Consider the following 19,237-nt stretch of genomic DNA (forward strand, 5'->3'; position numbering starts at 1 on the left):
CAATCCGTGTCTCGACCTAAGGGTAAAGATGCATGGAAATCTGACCTATGATCCATATGCGTGGCTGACCAATGAGTGTCCTCTGTCGCTGCACGGACACGTGCCACACGAGGTGAAAGGACGTCTAAGGCCACGACGAGGAAGAAGATCACAGCACAAGCTCGAAGATCTTCTATTACGGACCTCTTCGTCTGCGTGTTGTCACTGACGCGTGTCACTCTCGCCACGCTCTGCTGTCTTAATATCTTCCCCCAATGAACGCGCGAGCAAACATCGACAACACCTTGTCCTCTCCTTTTAAATCGTATCTCCTGCGTTTACTTGTTCGTTTTTAAAACAGTTCGTTCACTGTTATTCTCTCGCGACACACCGTCACGAGGAGGAAATAAAAGCGTGCACAGAGAACACGGTAGAGAACGTACGAGATATCGCCGGGGAACGGCAAATACGGTTTTAAGGGACGGCAAACGGGCTCTATTTCACAGGCTTTGTTTTTTGTATATTTTTCTTTCTTTTCGTTTTTTTCTTTTCTTTTTTTTATCTAAACACAATTCGGAAACACACGCAGCGCGCGGCGTGGCGTGGCGTAGCGGCGAGTCGGATGGCTGACTGGCGGAGAACCGACGACTCTCGTTCGGTCTCGGTTCTCGGTCGTGGCCGTGGGGATCGCTGGTGGCTGGTAACGCGCGCGGGAGGGTGCCCGCCGGAAGGCTAAAGGGGAGGGGGCGAGGAGGTGGAAGCCGAGGGAGTTGGTTGCTGGAAATCGGTGGTAGGGTAGCGGCAACGGTGGTGGCGAACGTCGGCTCTGCACGACCATCGGAGGGAGGATGGTTCGTCGAGAGACCGAGCGAGAGGAAGACTCGATAAAAGTGGAAAGTTGAACGGAGATGCGTCGTGCGAGAGGGCAAGAGGAGAGGGATAAAAGAGGGGCAAAGAGGAAGACACGGGAAGAAAGGAGACAGCCGATATCCGCGTGCTGTTGTAACAGAGGGCGCTCTTTCTATCCGTCTCTCTTCATCCCTCCTACGCTCTCTGTAAACTGGAGAGGGGTTAGACACGGGGTTGCCTACCCTCTGTGTGTAGCGAAGTAGCAACAGGCGGCCGCGATTCTCTCTCTTCTGTGTCGCGGGGACGATGAGCGTCGCGCGCCACGTTTCTTGTTCGCGGCAGGCGCCGCTGCCGTCGACGCTCTGACGTCACGGCATCGTGACGTAGGCGTGGTCACGGATGCGCACTAACACCTCGCCTGTCACCGTTGTCATAGTGACTGCTTCGCCGATGCCCGCGTTTCGCCGTCGTTCCCGATACGTCCCCCCGCGCCGCCAACCCTCCGCCGCCTACAATCGCCGCTCGCTCCTCTCTCGAAACCCATCGAGTAACCCCCTACACACCGGTTCAACCCTCACTCCATCCTCCTCACACCCTCTTTTCCTCCTACCTTTACACTTTCCCTCTTTGTCTCTGTTGCTCGCCTTTCGATCGCTACCTTTCGATGTACGTCGCGCACAGCTTGAAATCCCGGGTGGAAAGAAGAGAAAAAGCCTGGTCCGCTCCTAAGTAAAACGAAGAGGATCCGCCGAAAGAGAGAGCCGCGGCCCGTTCTATACACATATATGCGCGGGTATACTCGCGTTGTCACGGTAACCATAGCTCAAAACAAGCCTGCGCGTTTTTCAATTCGAATGCACTCGCTGGGAAGCGATGAGGTTATAATGAAGTCCCGGCGTACCCGCCCGCTATGCCTCGCGCGTATTGCCTTCGTGTTGCGTAACGCGACCATTGTCTACCAGCTATACACATTTATAAGCATACACGGAGAGGGAATGTATGAACTCAGGGGGGGATGGATCCTAGCCCCTTTCCCGATACTTTTCGGTCGACGAGAAGAATACCTGCAGGCTGTGCAAGGAATGCACCGATTTTGTCTTACGTATAGAATCAACTGTATATTGTCCTTTTTTCGAATCCTTAAATGACGGATGCTCTATGATTGACATGGCAGACATACCAGATCCCTATCACTTAAATCTAAAAATGATAATTAACTTTTTATTAATTTATTATCCATGTCGAAGTGACAGAAAGTTTCTTGAAAATCTCTGGAACCAGGGAAGTAGAAATAATTGAACAGAGAAAGACCTAAGCCACAGAGGTTCCGAATTGTACGTCGCACCGTCTGGCATCGCTGGTGGTTATTATGCATTAGAAACGTAGCTCATGGCTCATGCACCGTAAGCATCGACACGATCAAGTTCCGCCTAAAGCGTCTGTCCTATAGCTCGATTCAAACTCAACCATTAGTACCGTGGTGGCTGTTATATGTATCTGGGCCTAATGAGATTTCCATGTAGTGTGAATGAATTGCCACGGATGCATTCGTACATATACAAGCGGTATACATAAGCTGTTATATACAACGTTGGATCATTTCTGCATGCCTACCGCATTCCTTTGGTGCTTCATTAGCGTGATTACTTTTAAATTACTTAGGGAACAGTTAATAACAGCAAGCCGGTTTACGAAGCTGCAGCGAGTAATTTAAAATTATAACCATGTCAGCTCGCGGAGTACATAAACTCTTGGGATAAGTTTCCGAAGCGAGCCGGAGGAGCTTACGATTTTTATTTGGATCGTTGACGCGGAGGATCGTCTACGTCAGGATAAATTAAACGCTGCCTCGCGACAAAGTTTTAGTTTGCCTTGTAACGTAAGAAAATAAAAATACCTCGTTACAAGCGTCGTGGTGCGCGCAACTTTACGGCAACCTTTTACCGCGAAAGTTGCCTTTAACGCAAGACAACTTTAGAAAAATATGCAAAAAATTAATGAAGTGACATTTTAATTTTTTTATTTTTTATTTAAATGATTCTGCTATTTAACGATCAGAAGGGATAATGAGAATTCAATTTCAGGTCCGAAATAATGGTTACAAGTTCAATTTCTTCGCGAATTTGCTTGGTCGAAGTTACGCTTCGATTCAAATGGATTCTTAATTATCCTTAATTCGCACCAAATCGAGCTTGCGAACGTGACGAGCAGTACGACGCAGCCCAGTGTCATTAACGAAATAATGGGAATTAATTTTGATTAGTGCTTCGTTTCGGCAAATCAATCGCGCTCCTGGGAAAGCGATTCAATTCCGCCATTACGGATACCGACGAACGGACCACGCGCATGCAATAATTTAATTCTGAAGTGTGGCCTTTCTGACAATATTTGCACACGCATATGAAATCACCGTTCCTACTGATGGTCCTAGTAATTTTCTATAACCTTGATTTTCTATAACGCATTAATGATTTCTCTGATCGGAAGAATGTTATATTTTTATTTCTATTTTTCATTCCGTTTATTTTCTGAAATGGACTGGTGACATTTTCAAATTTACGTAGATAGAACCAAAGAAAATCAAATAGCGCGAGGAAACGGAAATGCTACATCAATTTATGAGGAGATACGGTCGATGTAGTTTTCAAAACGATGAATTCAAAATCGTGTATAGAAACGTACATACAAGGTGTCCCACAGCTTTCTGTGCAAACTTTACCAATGTATTTTACAATTAAAAATAAAGTCATTTATTTTTAATATATTATTTTAATAATATCTTGATAATAATATAATAATTCAGCTATTGAAACACAGAATATAATCAATGGAAACATGCTAGCATTGACTGACTGCTAGTAGTACAACTAGTCCTAGCGCGCAGTAGTATAGGTCAGTTATAAGTCAGACATTTCTATAATTCCACTTGTATGTGCTTCATCTTTGAAAAGCATCGATGCTATTTATTTAATACCATGTTAATTACTCATTTAATACACATTCTTGTTATATTTTTAGTTATAAAACACACTGTCAAAATTTGTACGCGAACCAATGGGACACCCCCTGCACGTGAACGAGACGTTAGGGGATTTGTTATTTCAGATGAGATAATTATAAAATAACGACGACCGACATAATCGGTTCCCGTATATCCGTAATATAAGAGAAAAATAGAGCCGACGTGTACAGGGTTCGTGCTTCGCAAAGCGGTTCTATAAAGCAGAAAAAGCGGGAAAATACACGATTCTACGTACATGAAATTGAGTTTAAAAATGTTTGATGTTGATTGTAGGTAATTCAATCAGAGCGTAGCGAGTAATGAGACGGAAGCGGGGCTAAAACCCAGCTCGCTTGGGCAAATGCTCGTCGACCACCCTCCGTTGCCTCTAGTACAAACCCACCCCGTTCACCACCTCCTTCTCTATCCCTCTCGTTCGCTCTTTGCCGATTCTCTCCGCCCGTCCCGCGTCTTCGTTCCCCTCGATTCCCGACTTTCTGCCAGCAAATTCGTTCGTACCGTGAATATGAATTAAGTTGATACGATTTGGACAATCTAGCATAGACGGAAGCGGGAGAGAAGGTAACCAAGAGCCATTATATCGAAGCAAATCGTCCGGTCGCGATTTTCCCCAAAGTGGATCAGTGTGCATCGCGTTGGAAATGAACGAGTACACGCGTATCCCCGTTTACCAGCTATCTCGTCGAGTGATTTTAATATGACTGGAAAAACATGTTACCGGAATCATTTTTTTCCGTTAAATAAATCGAATCGGTTGTTTAAAGGTGAATAATGCTGAGCAAAGCGAACTATTATACATTGTTGAATATTTAGAAAATGTCTATGACTTCTTTTTTTATAAATAGAATTTTTTATTTATCTCAAATAAGGTTTAACCCTTTCGCTACCATCACATCTGTTTAAATTATCTCAGTACTTAAACGCAAATAAAATTAATTTCACCATCAAGTTTTATTTCTAATGAGAAATACTTTAACATAGGTGCCTTTTTTTTATTTTGTTAATTGTTATATGAAAATTTCTTTTACATGTATGCTATTTTAAAATGAAAATGCATTGCAAGAGATGACAATAGTTGCCCATGAAATATCCACTGATAATTTCAAACAAATCTCAATAGAAGGAAAAGAGTAACTTGTCAAGATTTATCATAATGTATCCCAATCTGATTGTTCCTTTTTTCAGTCTATGGCACCCGAGGACAGCTGCGAACGCGTATTTCACGCAGCTACGCGTTCCCGCTCGGCGTTTACGCGGCGATGTATCTTCAGCAGGCGGAGTTTGCGCGAAGAAATTTACACATTTGCGAATAAGATACAACTGTGGCTGAAGTTGAGATTTATGCGATATAATGCTCTATACGAGTTACTTCACGAGCGTTTTAACTATCGTAGTTTGTTACGAACTTCATGTTATTCGTGCTGAAATTTGAATAACATCGTAACAAAGCGCTAAAAGCGCCTAGCTCTGTGATATCTGGTAATTATCGTAAATTAAAGATGTAAAGAGACGACAGAAGGAGAAACAAGTTTGGTGAAATTCTAAAAAAATGAACGTTATCGCAACACAATAAGAAATAGAAGGACATATTCGACCAGTTAATGAACCTTTCGATTCTGAAATGACGTCGAACGGACGTTTCGAAAATGGCGCATTCCACGGTTGATGAGTGACGGACGTCCAATCACTGGGATGACAGTCGACTCACAGAAACCCGTTTACTTGCTCCACTAGATATTCCCGCATTTTTACCTTGCAGGAATTTCAATTTTTCCGATCGTACAAGGCAGTTCCCGAAATCGAATGGACGTCAAGCCTCTTCCGGCTCGCGGCTCTACGAATACCGATATCTCCGAGATTTTTATCCTCCCTATCTATAGCGATCCACGGCAGATCGCTCTTTCACCCACGTTTACGATCGGTTCAACCTGCTTTACGATCGTTCGACTTTTTACCCCTTTCAGTCTCCTTAACGACTGTCCGCTCTGTGCCGACCTCTTCCCTACTCCCATCTCCTTGTTCCACGTCAATTCTCTCTTCTTCTCTATCCTTCCTTATTTCTTATTGGAACAAGTAACGCGATGCAGAAAGGTATTGACTTCTATGACTGGTTCGAATTTCAATCTTTAAATGGGTGCTGGGTTCTCATTACGTGAAAGCTCTTATTTTCTGCGTTGATAATGTAATATATAATATCTAACATAGATGTATTTGATATCGAGAAACGTTGTCATTGATTGAAATTGCTAATAGTACTAATGCTACTATCGCGCAGTAGTATAGGTCCGTCATAAATCAGCCACTGTTATAATTTCATTTCTTTGTGCATGGAAATCAACGTAAACCAATCCCTGCTATTGCTAATAATAAATAAGATAATCAATAATCTTATACGCTTATAACCTTGCCCTTTAACGGCCTACTGCATTTTTATTCTTGCCTTATTCTGCCCAGACCTATTAGCAACGTCTTATGATATAATTTTCACACTTTATGCTCCTCGTCCTACAGGTGTCGCCAAGGGTACACGAAAGGTTACATTTTTACACCAAGAATAATGTTATTACCGGTCATATTTGCGTGAAGATATAGGCGCGAAGATGTTCGGTTCGGTAACGGAAAGATCCCGGCACAGGTGTGGATGTTATAAAATATTACGGTTCGCCCATAGTCGTAAAGATAATCGATCGTTATTCGATCGTACGACCACTGTCACCGGACAAATCGAAGAATCTTCGCAGGCCTAAGATCGTCGTTTACAGAAAAAAAATAAAACCTCTGTCTTGGAATATAAAGCGTGCCACAATTTTGCGTTCTCTCCTTTTACTGCGGACCATGTAATTACCATTTAGCGTCTACGAGAAGCATACCGGCGACGATACGATGCGATTCCTCGGTTTTATCGTCGGTTGGTATACGATTTAAAAGGTCGTGCGATCTGGGCAACATTTGCCCTTAAATCGCGAGAGCTGATTCCTTTATAACATTTCACGTCACGAGGGCTGCCGTAACAAATCTTTTATCGTGCCTTTGGCAATAGACGCAAACGATATCAGATCAAGGCGGACAAGGAGCTTTTTTTCCCTAGAAGGTTACATCTGTTCCGAATCGTACCGTTCCTATCCTTCATAAAATCCCGGGTACGCGACCGACGAGGAGGCAGGGTAGCGAACGGAAGAGGGAGAAGAGCGGCTCGGTTGTTATTCCGGTACAGCTGAACTTAATTCCGTAACTCGATCGGCCGCACCGGATAAAACGTACCGACGGTTCTATCCGGTAAACCCCATTACCTTCTTGAACGACTACGGTTCCTCGTCAAGGCTGAGTTACGAGAGAGGCGGGTGAAAGAGGAGAAGAAACAGAGCGTAGGTAAGAGGAATAAGGCGAACGGTAGAGGAACCGAGGGGTAGACCAGGCGAAAATAGGACACGAGGATCGAACGGAAAGACTAAGGGTAAGGAATTAGAGGCGTAGAAAGGATGGAAAAGTAGATGGTACGCGTAGAGGGTGTAAGAAGAGACGGAAGGTGGAGCGAAAAGAAAGAGGTTACCTCGAGACAGTGCTGGCGGGCAAAGAATGGCTGGTACCACAGAAAATGAAATCCCTTTTAGCCAACCGGCGCGGTGCGGCCCCTTTTCAACGTAAAGGAAGGTTCGCCTCATCTAAGGCACGACATCGGCATCGGATTAGCGTAAAATCGAAGGGCGCTGACTTGGTCGCTCGTAAATTGGCTACAAAGTTTGGAGAGAAGACAGAGGCGGCTGTGTCGCTGTTCGTTGTACCAGTGGTGGCGATAGCGATGGCGGCGGTAGGTGGTGGTGTCGGCGTAGCACAAAGGGAATCGATTCCCGGTGAATCGCGATCCACGCTTCAGCCAACTCTCCCTTGCTCCCATGCGCCATTTTGTCTTCCCGAATCTGTGACCATCAGCATGCAAAGTGGATAAAGTTTCTAGACTACACTTTCCGTCGCCCTTTCTTTACTCGCTTCCGATTCCTATACCTGGCCTCGCACCACCGTCACTACCGTCGACTCCAGCCGCTATCACCACCGGCTCTCCTTATTCCTCTCCTCTCCTCTCCTCTAGCATCGTTCCTATTCCAGATTGTTTCTCGCCACCTACAATCTTTCCTTATCCGCCTGCACATCCTGTCTGCTTGCGTTTTTCCTTTCATCCCGTCTCTGATTTAACCTGGACCCTATTCCCGCTTCGCGCGAATCATCCCTAAAGTTGGGACCGGTTTTACAATACCGCCACCGGTTTCGAAGCTGGGACCGATCGAATTCGAACACGTTCTCCGGGATACGAGATTCTTTACGCGGTAGAAAGAATCAAGGGGATATGGATATAAGTGTCCTGGATTCAATTTGGAAATGTACTTTCGAAACTTGCAGGGTGGCTCTCCATTGTGTCGATACAGAGGAACTTGGAATTGGGGTAGCGATATGTCTAGTCTTCTGCTGTTCTTGTCTTTTTGAATCAAAATACTAATTGGTTAATTTATCTTATTAATTATTAATATCTAATTTTCTGTAAAATATAAGTTTCAATAATATATTCAATACGAATTGCAGTTCGCAGCTTTTGACCCAGATAACATTCGTGTACGTGAAATGACGATCTAAGAAAAAGAGTTTGACGGGGCGAGGATGGATACTAAAATTTTACGAGAATCCAATATAAAGTGGATAATATATTCTATCCCTTTTCAAATATTTTAAAGCACACGACCATATGCAACGAATATCATAGTTGTATCATAACTAGAGATTACCTTTTATTTTATAACAGATAAAAAAGAAACTATTTTAAAAATCGATGAATTGAAAATTTATATTTTACCTACAAATAGCAATTAAAAAATAAATAATTATCCAAACAATGCTCGTTAGTGTTGCTTATTCCGTTGATGGTTGCGTGTTTTAAAAATCGTCGATAAAGACACAAGGTTCCATTATTCTCACAAATTATTGTTCTCAACATCGTATGTCATCAAGGGTAACTGTTAGTCCAACAATATCGATTATACGTAATAATTCTTTCTGTTTGAATAAAGTTGATCCATCAGTCACGCAGGTGAAATTGCACGTTCATTTTCGCATGATCACCTGTTGAAACGAGTCTTTTATCATTGCTAATTATCGCTTTATCACTACGCCCTCGTCTACAACTATTCATTATACATGCGTGCAGTTCGATATCGAGCATCGCGACGCTAATGTATGCATCCAGACAGATAGCGATATGCAGAATGCACTTCAGATACAACGTTACAACAAGAATGGTGCATGTTCGTTCCAAAGCAAACAGTGGTGCATGCAATGTCTTGCTTTTTTCAATTCAACTTTATGGTTAACAAATTGATAGTATCTTTGATCTCTGACAGGTCTTTCATATTACTTTTATAATATTTTTTAATTATTATTACACAAAATTTCGAGTGCCTCGTATGAATATTTCTACTCAAATAAATAAAAGAATTCCTAACACCAGAATTTCTAACGTTAGAAAAATTCCATCTAAATCCTATGAAAATTTCTTGAATTAAAATCTATAATATCAGATATTTCGCTCGTTGACGCCTTCGATTGTATTCTCGGAAAAACTCGTTAAGCCAAATGTAACGCAAACAATGGAACAAGCCGGCGGAAATTGTACTTCTAATTAAAAACAGGCAGAAATAGTTTTTCTCGTTATGAAAATTTTCGCAGCCCGAAAGCTCGCGTTGTTCCCGCGCAAAATCCCGTCCTATTCAGGTACAACAAATTAATTCGTCGCGTCGAAAGTTCGGCGTCAATTAATATTTCCGGAGTTTATTATAAATTTACGAGGCTCCGCGCCTCGGCTGTTTTCACGCGCGAAGCCCCCGACAAACGATCGTTGACAATGCACCGGAGAAACGACTACCGTTTGAACAACGCTCTCTACCTGGGCAACCTGTTTTCGATATCTCCCTATCGCCAGCTACATTCCCGTTCAGACTCGAATTTCAGGATTTTGCCGAAGAGACGAATCCCTGTCGTTCGTGTTTCACGTCAAGTGTTATCGTATCACCTGTCGGTATCTCGATGATGCGCTGATAGCAATTCAGTTGATGCAGCTTGTACGCTTGTTACGATGATGCAGACTTCGCAGAGGAGGATCGAACGACGCGTGGAATCGCATACACAGTCGATCGAATGTTAAGGATCAGCTTGTATTTCAACAGAATTAATGCAAACTCTCTGGTGTAAAATTCATTTAACTTGAATAAATGATCCAAGTTTTCTTTTTTCTTTTTTTTATTTTCAGAGAGCGAAGAAATCTTAACGAATCCTTTTAGACTCCACTAATGTATACCATAATTATCTGGTTGGACATTAGATCAGGAGATTCTAACGCAATCTCCCAGTCTTTGGCAAAATTAATGGGGGTTCCAAATTCCTTGGACTTCCAGCAGGGAAGTTCCAGTGGAGAAAATACCTGGTGGTTGAGAGTCAACGAGATCCTCTTAACGCTAGTTACTGCGTAATCCACGCCTCGAAGTTGGTCTCAATCGAAGCCGCATAGTCCATAATTCAATATATCCAACCCTTACCACGACCTTACCCATCTGCTCTTCTTCTTTGTTCCATATTGTCCGGCTCTTCCCGAAGAAGCACCGGGCTGAGATTCCGCCAGGGTTTTGTCTTTCTATGATTCCGCCCTGACAGAATCCAGCTTGGGCTCCAGTGGACACTGAAGAGAAAATGGCTGGTTCGAGTCACCCTCCATCGGCTCTGCACCTCTTAGCCCGTAATTGAATAACGTGTCTCGAAGCACGATCGGCCTCTGGATGCCGTAATATACTGGCCCAGAGCTTTTGCTTGCACCTCAGCAACTTCAATCTCTCCACCGACCTTCCCTTCCCTCGCTTTTCTTTCCCACTCGTCGGCTGGATACACCATGGGAGATTACTCCTTGGATGGGAATAAATTGTTCTGTTTTACGGCGAAATCACTGTTTAGCTCTTGGTCAGTTTTTTAGGATTGGAGATTAAAATTTTGAATTTTGTTGAAAAATTGCTGGGACCTAGGTAGATACTTGGAATTTGTAATTTAGATGTAAAATATTACAATTATTAATCTTCATTATTTTCTGAACTGAATTCCGTGTATTTTTAATAATCAAAATAAACCATCTGACCTTTATTTCTTCAAAAGTAGAACTACCCGCAGAAGATATTCTATCGATTATGCGTCAATTAAGGGAATGAAAGGTCAAGGTAATTATTTTTCTTCTTATGAATTGTTCATGATTTCACATCTTTCCTTCGCTTTTCTTTCACACGATAAATAGTACCCATTAACAGTTAACTGTATTGATGAACGCGATACAAGGGAAATCCTTTCATCGTTCAGGTATTAAAAGCAAAGTAATATGAAGCGTCTGAGAATAAATAATATGGAATCGATATTCCAGCAGCACGTAGTTTATTCCGCATTCCCTCGACGTAAATAATATCGGCGTGTCTTTGCATCTTATAAGCTTGTGCGTAGGCTGTACGCGGCTTGTTTGCGAGCAGTCGAGAAACAGACTTAATATATTGACCCTATTATAGCGTTATTACGCCCGAATACCGATGCTCCACACTGTGTTATACACACATTTATGCGTGTATGTACAATGCCGTTCAAAAGCTAAGGATCGTATATTATATCTGTGTTTTACAACGAATTAAATAGCGGCATATTACACTACATCAATTGAAAGCTCAAACTTTAATCAAAATAACAGCCTAATTGTTTCATGAATATTTTTGGTACCAAATAGTTGGTCTTTCATTAAAGTAAACAATGATTCGACCAGTCCACAGCTTACAATAGCACTGTCCATTAACGAATATCCTGAAGAATCCATAATGAATATCTAGCATAACAACTCGCCAAATCCATTACAATTTTGTGATATAAGCGATTGGTAAATTGGATATTCGTTAATGGACACATCGAAGCTTCAAACTGATGAGTCATAAACGATATTTATCAATACTCCATCACTATTATCTATAATCATAAAAATAATAAAAGTACTTGTCGTTGTCCTTAACAAGGTGTTTATTATCACCGATTAGGGAACGGGTATGTGTTAGGTAATACCGTAGAAAGCCGCGTGGCGTTCTATCGTGATCGATGTTAATAAATTTGAAACGCGGAGAGGAGATTAAACAATCGGTATGTTCCGACACGTACGTACATAGGATTAGTACAAACCCGGTGTTTAAACAGAGGAGGCCGATATGAATATGGCGCAATATTACCTCGATTCTGCCGGCAGAATAAACGATCCTCCCGGAACAGAGATATTTCCGATGCGGCGCCAATTAAACATAGTAATAGAGCGGAGCACGGAATTTTTTTTCCTTCACCCTTCCCTCTCTCGCTCTCTCTCTCTCTTTCTCTCTTTTTTTTAATTCCAACGCGAACTCGCAGCCACCAAAATTTTATCCGTATTCCATCATTCGTCCGTTAATTGCCTTACGGTTCTACGGTTCAAAGTGAATTTCCAATAAAGTGCAATCGATTTTAACGGGTTCTGTTTAAAAAATATATTTTCAGACGCATCGACGCAACGTGTAATTTAAATCTACCCAGAATTTTAGCTTGCTCTACGAGTTTTGTTTCGCTATTTTTCAATTTTCAACATTGATTATGTTCACGGTTCCCTATTTTCTTTTTTTTTTTTTTACCTGTCCCTTTCGTAGAACCGTAACAATAAACGCGATACGCGTGTACGTGTATTAAGGCGAGTTGTGTTTTTGCGAGAGCAAGTATTTACAAAAATATTGTTCCACGGTTGCCTCGTTGAGTGACGTTGCAATTAACGCGAGTGAATGGTTTTTTTTTCGCGCACGAAACGAAGGTAAATATTATGTATCGACGAACAGGTAATTAATCCGACAAAGGCTCGGCAAATAACGTCGGCACACTAAAAACATTTGCGCGTTCGGAAAATAAACGCGGTATGGCAAAACGCGACGAAACTTCGACACGAATGGAAACGGCTTTAGTGCCACGACTAATAACAGCAACGTCATTAAAATTTTTAATTTATGTACCTTCGATATTTAATTCAGTTGTCGATGCTGTGAATGGCTACAAGAGAACTAATTTTATGCTATTAATATTAATGCATATTTTATTTTTATCACACCCCGTCCATCGTGTTATTATTTTTTCTCAGATATAGAAGAAGATTAATTTAAAAAATTAATGAATAATGAGTTTAACAATTTAACAATTTTCCTTTAAAATTTGTCAGTAAAGTAATGGTTGAAATTTTGAAGTATATGCAGATTATTTGCATCATAAGGTTACACGGACAGTTATTCCAGGAAGATAGAAGTTATCTCGTTGCGTCGTACCTTTGTCGTCGTCGGCTAAGTATTCCCAGCAAACCGTAACGAGGAAAGCGACTTCTTCCAGTAGAAAGTGGCAAGTTTTAAAATCACCTTCCAATCGGATAAACGTAGAATTACTCTGATTTGCGCTGTGATTCTCCGCCGACACGGTCCTGCTCTTTCCCAACCCACAGGCCAACGTCTGAGTAGCTAAGATGACAAAGTTTCCGGTACGGTGACTCTCTCATCCAGAAACTGTTCCGTTATTTCTCCTCTCCTACTTACTTACCATGGAATCGAGCTATAATTTACCTCGAATTTAGAGGTATTAACAGCTGAACTGATTCAGAAACTTTTTCATCGTCACCCAACTACAGTTCCTTTAATTGAATTTTCTCATTACATAATTAGCTAATGTTAATTGGGATATTGATTTTGATCCAATTTTTATGTGACATTAAATTCAACAAATTTGAAGGGATGTAAACAGCCCTCAAAGTAAAAATTAATAATCCTTCAATGCAAAAGGTACAATAATTAATATCTCGTTTAATTAATATTCAAAAAATTCAGAAAAGAAACTCAGAGAAAAATGATACACGGTTTCATATCGATGGGATTTTTTTTTATTTATCAAGAGCATAAAATGCATGCTAATTTATCTCGGTTCATCAGCTCAACCTTTCAATCTCAATGCATTCTGCATATATTAACAATTTCATGTGAATTCAGTAGCGATACGTTAAATAGGTCGCATGCAATACACATCGTTGCAGCTCAATATTGTTAGTTAAACGTTTACAATTGTTATGCAAACTCAGGCGATCGTAAATTGTGCAAACAATCATGCAAAATTTATTTCTTGAAAATTGTATAGTGGAAAAAATAAACACTTTTTTATTTCCATCATCCCTGCAAAACAGGACTCCAAAAATTCTTAAATTAAAATAAACTTAACATTATTGTTAAATTTTTTGATTAATTCTCGAAGAGATGCTTCAATTCAATAAATGTAAGGGTTAGTCTTAAATGATCCAGCATTCCTTACCCAAACAAAGAATCAATGTACCCTTAAATTTTCCCATTTCATATTTCTCTATGACAAAAAAGAAAAATCATACAGATAATGGCATTCAGAGCCAGAGGTATCCAATATTAATATCACATAGTTCAGATATGGGGGATCCGCACAAGGAATAAGAGATATTCCTCGACGTCATATTTCTCGCGTTTTCCCGAAAATCGAGCAAAAGAAGAGGAAATCGAGCGTGATGTCGCATGGGCGCGAAATTATCCCGTCATTGCATAAATGCATAGGCTACGATGGAGAAGAAGTGGGACGTGGGTCGAGCACTTTGTCGTGTCCCCTAAAATATGGAGGCTCCGTCGCGTTTTCCCTGGTCCTTCATGGATAAGAAGAGGAAGGACTTCTTACATATTGCGTCGGCACTGCATAAATGCATGCTATTCAAGCAGCGCATTCGTACACTTTATTTCTCTTTTCTTTTATATCCCTCTTCGATTTTCTCCTACTCTCGTTCGTTTGTTTCTCTTTTTTTCTTTCTCACGGTTACACGATTGTCTTTGTACCTACGTGTCTTTTGTCTCAATATCTGTCCACGTTCTTGTTTTCTTTTTCGCCCCACGGTTACCTAACCATCGATGCATAATTTGTTAGTTATGTAACATTCAGCGCCGGCTACGTTTGCAACGGAACACAAATGCCGTCCCTTCGTATGAACCTACGAGTGGACAAACCACGGGCTGCACTTAAGCGATTGCTCGCACCCATTGTGGCTTTTTCCGGCGAAACGAAGATTCACCACCCCGTGAAACTCGGCCCCCACCGGCGTGAATCCATTCTACCCCGGGGCTCTCCGCGTAATAGCTGTTAAGGAAAACATTACAGGGATATATCACAATCTGTTTGCGTCAATTGCACGCGGAACACTATGAATACGTAGAACGGGGTTGAAAATGCACGGCCGCCCCGCGGAGAAATGGTAGTTAATTAAAACTGAAATTCAAGTTTCCGCTGGACGAGTTGCGGAACTCTTTTAGAAACGGAAATATTAGATCAGTAAGAAGTTTTGTCATTCAATTAGGTTGAATTTCATTTGCGAGTAATAAATGGGAATCTCCTTGATGAACGCTGGAATACTTTGGATGTATTGTACGTAAATTGCTGAATGAAATAATAATCTTTAAAATGTTTTTGTAAACGGGTAGCAGGTAGCTCTTTGAAAAGAAATATTAATCACTGTCTGTTCATTTTTATACAATTTTTCAACCCTTCGTTTGGGTTCTCTTCAGAGTTGTTTAATTTCTTTATTATAACATTCTGCTAATTAATTAGCCCCTGCCCATTGATAATAATTGACTAAATAATGAATTCAGATTTTATATAATGAATGTTCACAACGGCCTACTCAAAGCACATTTAACATTAACCATATTCATGTTTCGTCCAGAGAGAACGGAAAAGCTTTTTCGCGAATTTAATAAAACAACAAAATCGCCTCATACGTTATAAACTTCTCTGTTATTTTACAAAGGAAACACGGACAGGATTAACAAAAATATAAAAAGAATGATACATCGCGTATGACATCAGGTACAACGAATTTTTAGTTTCAACTGAACGACGTGGAAACATAGTACGTTGCTTTGGGGATGATTAATAGGTGTGCATTTCACTAATGCTCCCGACCTGTTTTTCATCTGAAAGGAAGATGTCGAAATTACAAAATAAATAGACCACCGTCAGTAATATTCATGAAGTTCAGATCAGGCTGGGTGAACAGCAATTTGGAAGAAGGTGCCGAGAGCTTGCATTTCTTACTAGTGACATTTTACAAAGTTTGATCATTTTTTTAATCAAAAACAGTCATAACACTGTGTCTAATTTTGATTACTCAGAAACAAAAATTGAACACCTTGATTATTTTGCCAAATTGATTAATTTTTACAAAAGCACAAAGAATTGAAGAATTGATGAAATATAGAGGGTTAAGCATGAACCAAGTGCTTTGGCATCGAGAGAAGCATTCCTGAGGTAGCAATGAAATTAGATATTGGTGTAGGCGCGTTATTGCGAGCTCGAATTCGGCGTACGAGATATCGAGAATTGCTTGTTCGAAGGGGAAGAGTTAGGACAGCCTGGTGATCCTTAGAGCGAACACGAAGGGGTTCGAGCCGATCGAGGGGTGGTCGCACGCGACGAGAGGGTGCTCTGCTCCGGAAAATGACCTGTCACTCGCGACACGTCCCTTCTTCACCCCCTTCATGTTCCGCTACGGAACGCTCGGCTCTTCTTTACCTTCTATCGGCTCCTTTTTTTCTTTTCATTTCTCTACTCCCGATCCCGTCCTCTCTATCTTTCGCCTTTTTATTCAAATCCTCGTGTCATCTAAGAATCAAGCGACATTCATCCGTTGCATCACCAGCGGAATTTAAGCATCGAGGGAAACCAGTTTCCCAAGGCTCATTCTTTTCTCGTATGCGATGAAAATTCCTTTAAAGACGTTTTTAATTTTCCATCTCAAAGCTGCGTTCTACATATTTTACACTCGTTCAGCATGTCACGTAAATTTCACATATTTTCAATAAATTTTGATAATAACAGTGAATTTTGTAAAATACACACAATATCCCAAAGGATTCTCTCATCTCACTATTGAATTTAGCCAGTAGAAATAAAATATACTGTTATATAAACAAAGGCTTGTAAATGCTTTATTGAACCGCGCCAATAAAAATATGAAATGATAATAGATTTATTTTTACTTCTATCGTGGACGATATTTTTTTAATAACATAAAACTGCTCAACCAACTATGCAATGGAAACTTTCGTACGGCAATTAGAAATAATAATACGTTCTCGCCGCAGATAAAATTCTCTGAACAAAACTAAATTAGACGAATACAGTTACTGAACGAGGTCGCAGCGAAAGGGTTAATAAGACGAAACTTTCAAACTATTTCAATAACTCGACTCTGTAACTGCAAAATACACCGTCCTCCCTTGGGACGAATAGGAAAGAAATTACAGAATGTTCGCGCACCCTTAACTCGCGTCTCGGTGTTGAAAAGCCGAAGAGCCGGGTTATCGTTGGCGCCGCATATTCGCCTCGTATAAACGGCGTGGACACGTTGCCTCGCGTTATACGAGCCTTCACAGATATTGCGTCAAGTTGAACGCGCGAGCAGGAAAGTTTTCTCAGGATAGCCTGCTTTCGTCGACGTGGCGGAAGTTCTGGAAGGTCGGTCTGTAATACGAATTCGGGGGAGGGAAAAAACACGGTCCGAGAGGGAAGAGGCGAGCGAATACCGGTAAAGGGGGTTGTTACAAGCGTTACGTATGTACGCTCGTTTGCAAAGTTTCCGTGACGACGTGCGTAGAACGTTATTGCACCGCCAAACCCAACCCTTTCCAACCGGAAGTATCTGACACACGACGGGTCGTGAGTCGTAAGCGTCAAATTTATAGGAGTGACTAACAATCTTTCAGTACCTAATGCGGAGACATGGATGTTTCTTCTTGAGAAAATAAATTGAAATTGTCGAACGAAACGTTAATTATTGAAAACAAAAGAAGTTTTTGGATTTGTTCATTTAATCTCAGCACACGTAAATTGGAAAGTTGAGAAGATTACGGAGGCAAGTTTAAAAAAGGATTATTAAAATCGGTTTAATTGTGATGAGAAAGGAAACTGAAGATCAATTGCGCTTCATTCATATGCACCGAAGACGCGAAGTAATAATAAATGGTCTTCTTGTTGATTGCCCTCGAGGTAAGCGAAATGAAATTCTACATTATTCTGATTAAAGTCCTTCAGGATACGAATTTAGTGAAATAAGAAGTTCTGAAAGATACAGTAAATCGTTTACTTTTCTCCAAGGGCTATTTTTGGACCCTTTTCAAACTTAAATGAAATAGAATATAAACGCTCAAAAAATTTAATTTCTTTTAAAATTTCTATGATATACTTGTTTGATTATTTATTAGTTTCATTTATATCTCCTATATTTTATATATTTTGCTTCGGTTTTAGAATCAAATAGATAGTAAAACTGATTTTATTGCGGCATTACAAGTTTAACAAGGTCGTTGTAAACTATTGAATTGCAAAGTAGAGCGTTTCATCCGTCATGAAATAGTCCTTAGGGATGCGTAATGAAATTCAAAAGCCTTAATGTATTTTACTTACGACCATCAATTTTAGTTTACATTAAGAGAAGGAATAACTGTATGAGAAGCATGCTTCGCGGGGATGCTGCTCCACGACCCTTCGAGATATTGGAATATGATGTTGCTGTCAAATTTCGCGTGAATAATAAACGTTCTCTTCGTTCTCGGGAAATTTACATTGCTAGCTATCGAGGATGCTGTTCTTTATTCAACACTGACGCCGATCGACGTCTTAACATCGCAGAACTGAAGGGAAATCGAAATTGACGAAGGAAAGAATCGTCTGAAAGCTTTACGAATATTTTTGTAGAATATAAAAGTAACTAATTTACAAAATTTTAATCACCGAATCAACGATCGCTATCCAGTGCAAGGTGGATAATTTTTGGCTCAAGTGTGACACGGAGGAAGGGTTAATAAGGAGGTCGGAGAAGAAGATGGAGTTTCTGTTTGAAAATCCTCTATGCTCGAAGAATTCACGCTCGGTTTCGAAGAATTTGGCAAATGTACATACGACCGAGACGCGGTCGTGATCGTGTTTTGAACGAATCGAAAGAGGATCATCGACGTAAGAGGGTTTCAACGTACTCCAGAAGGTGCGAAATGCCGACAGTGCCGTATTTACAGGACTCGTGCTCGAATGGTATGTCACAGCAGATCAATACATTCTTGTACGCTTCACCGAATTCGCACGACAAGAGTTGCTGGCTGCTGGTACCGTACTGTCTGTGACAGCTTCGAAGATAGACGGAGACCCAATAAATCCTTAACGGTAATACGAGTAGTCTTGCGGTTTCAAATTCGATTACGCGAACATCCTGCTTTTCATACCGTT

The 19,237-nt window shown here is 41.0% G+C and overlaps 1 protein-coding gene across 6 annotated transcripts in view; it reads right to left on the minus strand.

Moving 5' to 3' along the window:
- The window catches only part of LOC114883124 (CUGBP Elav-like family member 4), a 398,832-nt gene that overhangs the window by 225,529 nt on the left and 154,066 nt on the right, over nt 1-19,237 (minus strand). For 2 of the 6 annotated variants that reach the window (XM_029200587.2, XM_029200591.2), the window contains exon 1: nt 46-627. The exons of the other annotated variants lie outside the window; for them this stretch is intronic. The gene's annotated coding sequence lies outside the window, so the exon portion shown is untranslated. Of the gene's footprint in view, nt 1-45; nt 628-19,237 lie in introns of those variants that run through there. 6 annotated transcript variants of the gene reach the window in all.

The sequence above is a fragment of the Osmia bicornis genome, chromosome 9, assembly GCF_907164935.1.
Source record: "Osmia bicornis bicornis chromosome 9, iOsmBic2.1, whole genome shotgun sequence".
Lineage (NCBI taxonomy): Eukaryota > Metazoa > Arthropoda > Insecta > Hymenoptera > Megachilidae > Osmia > Osmia bicornis.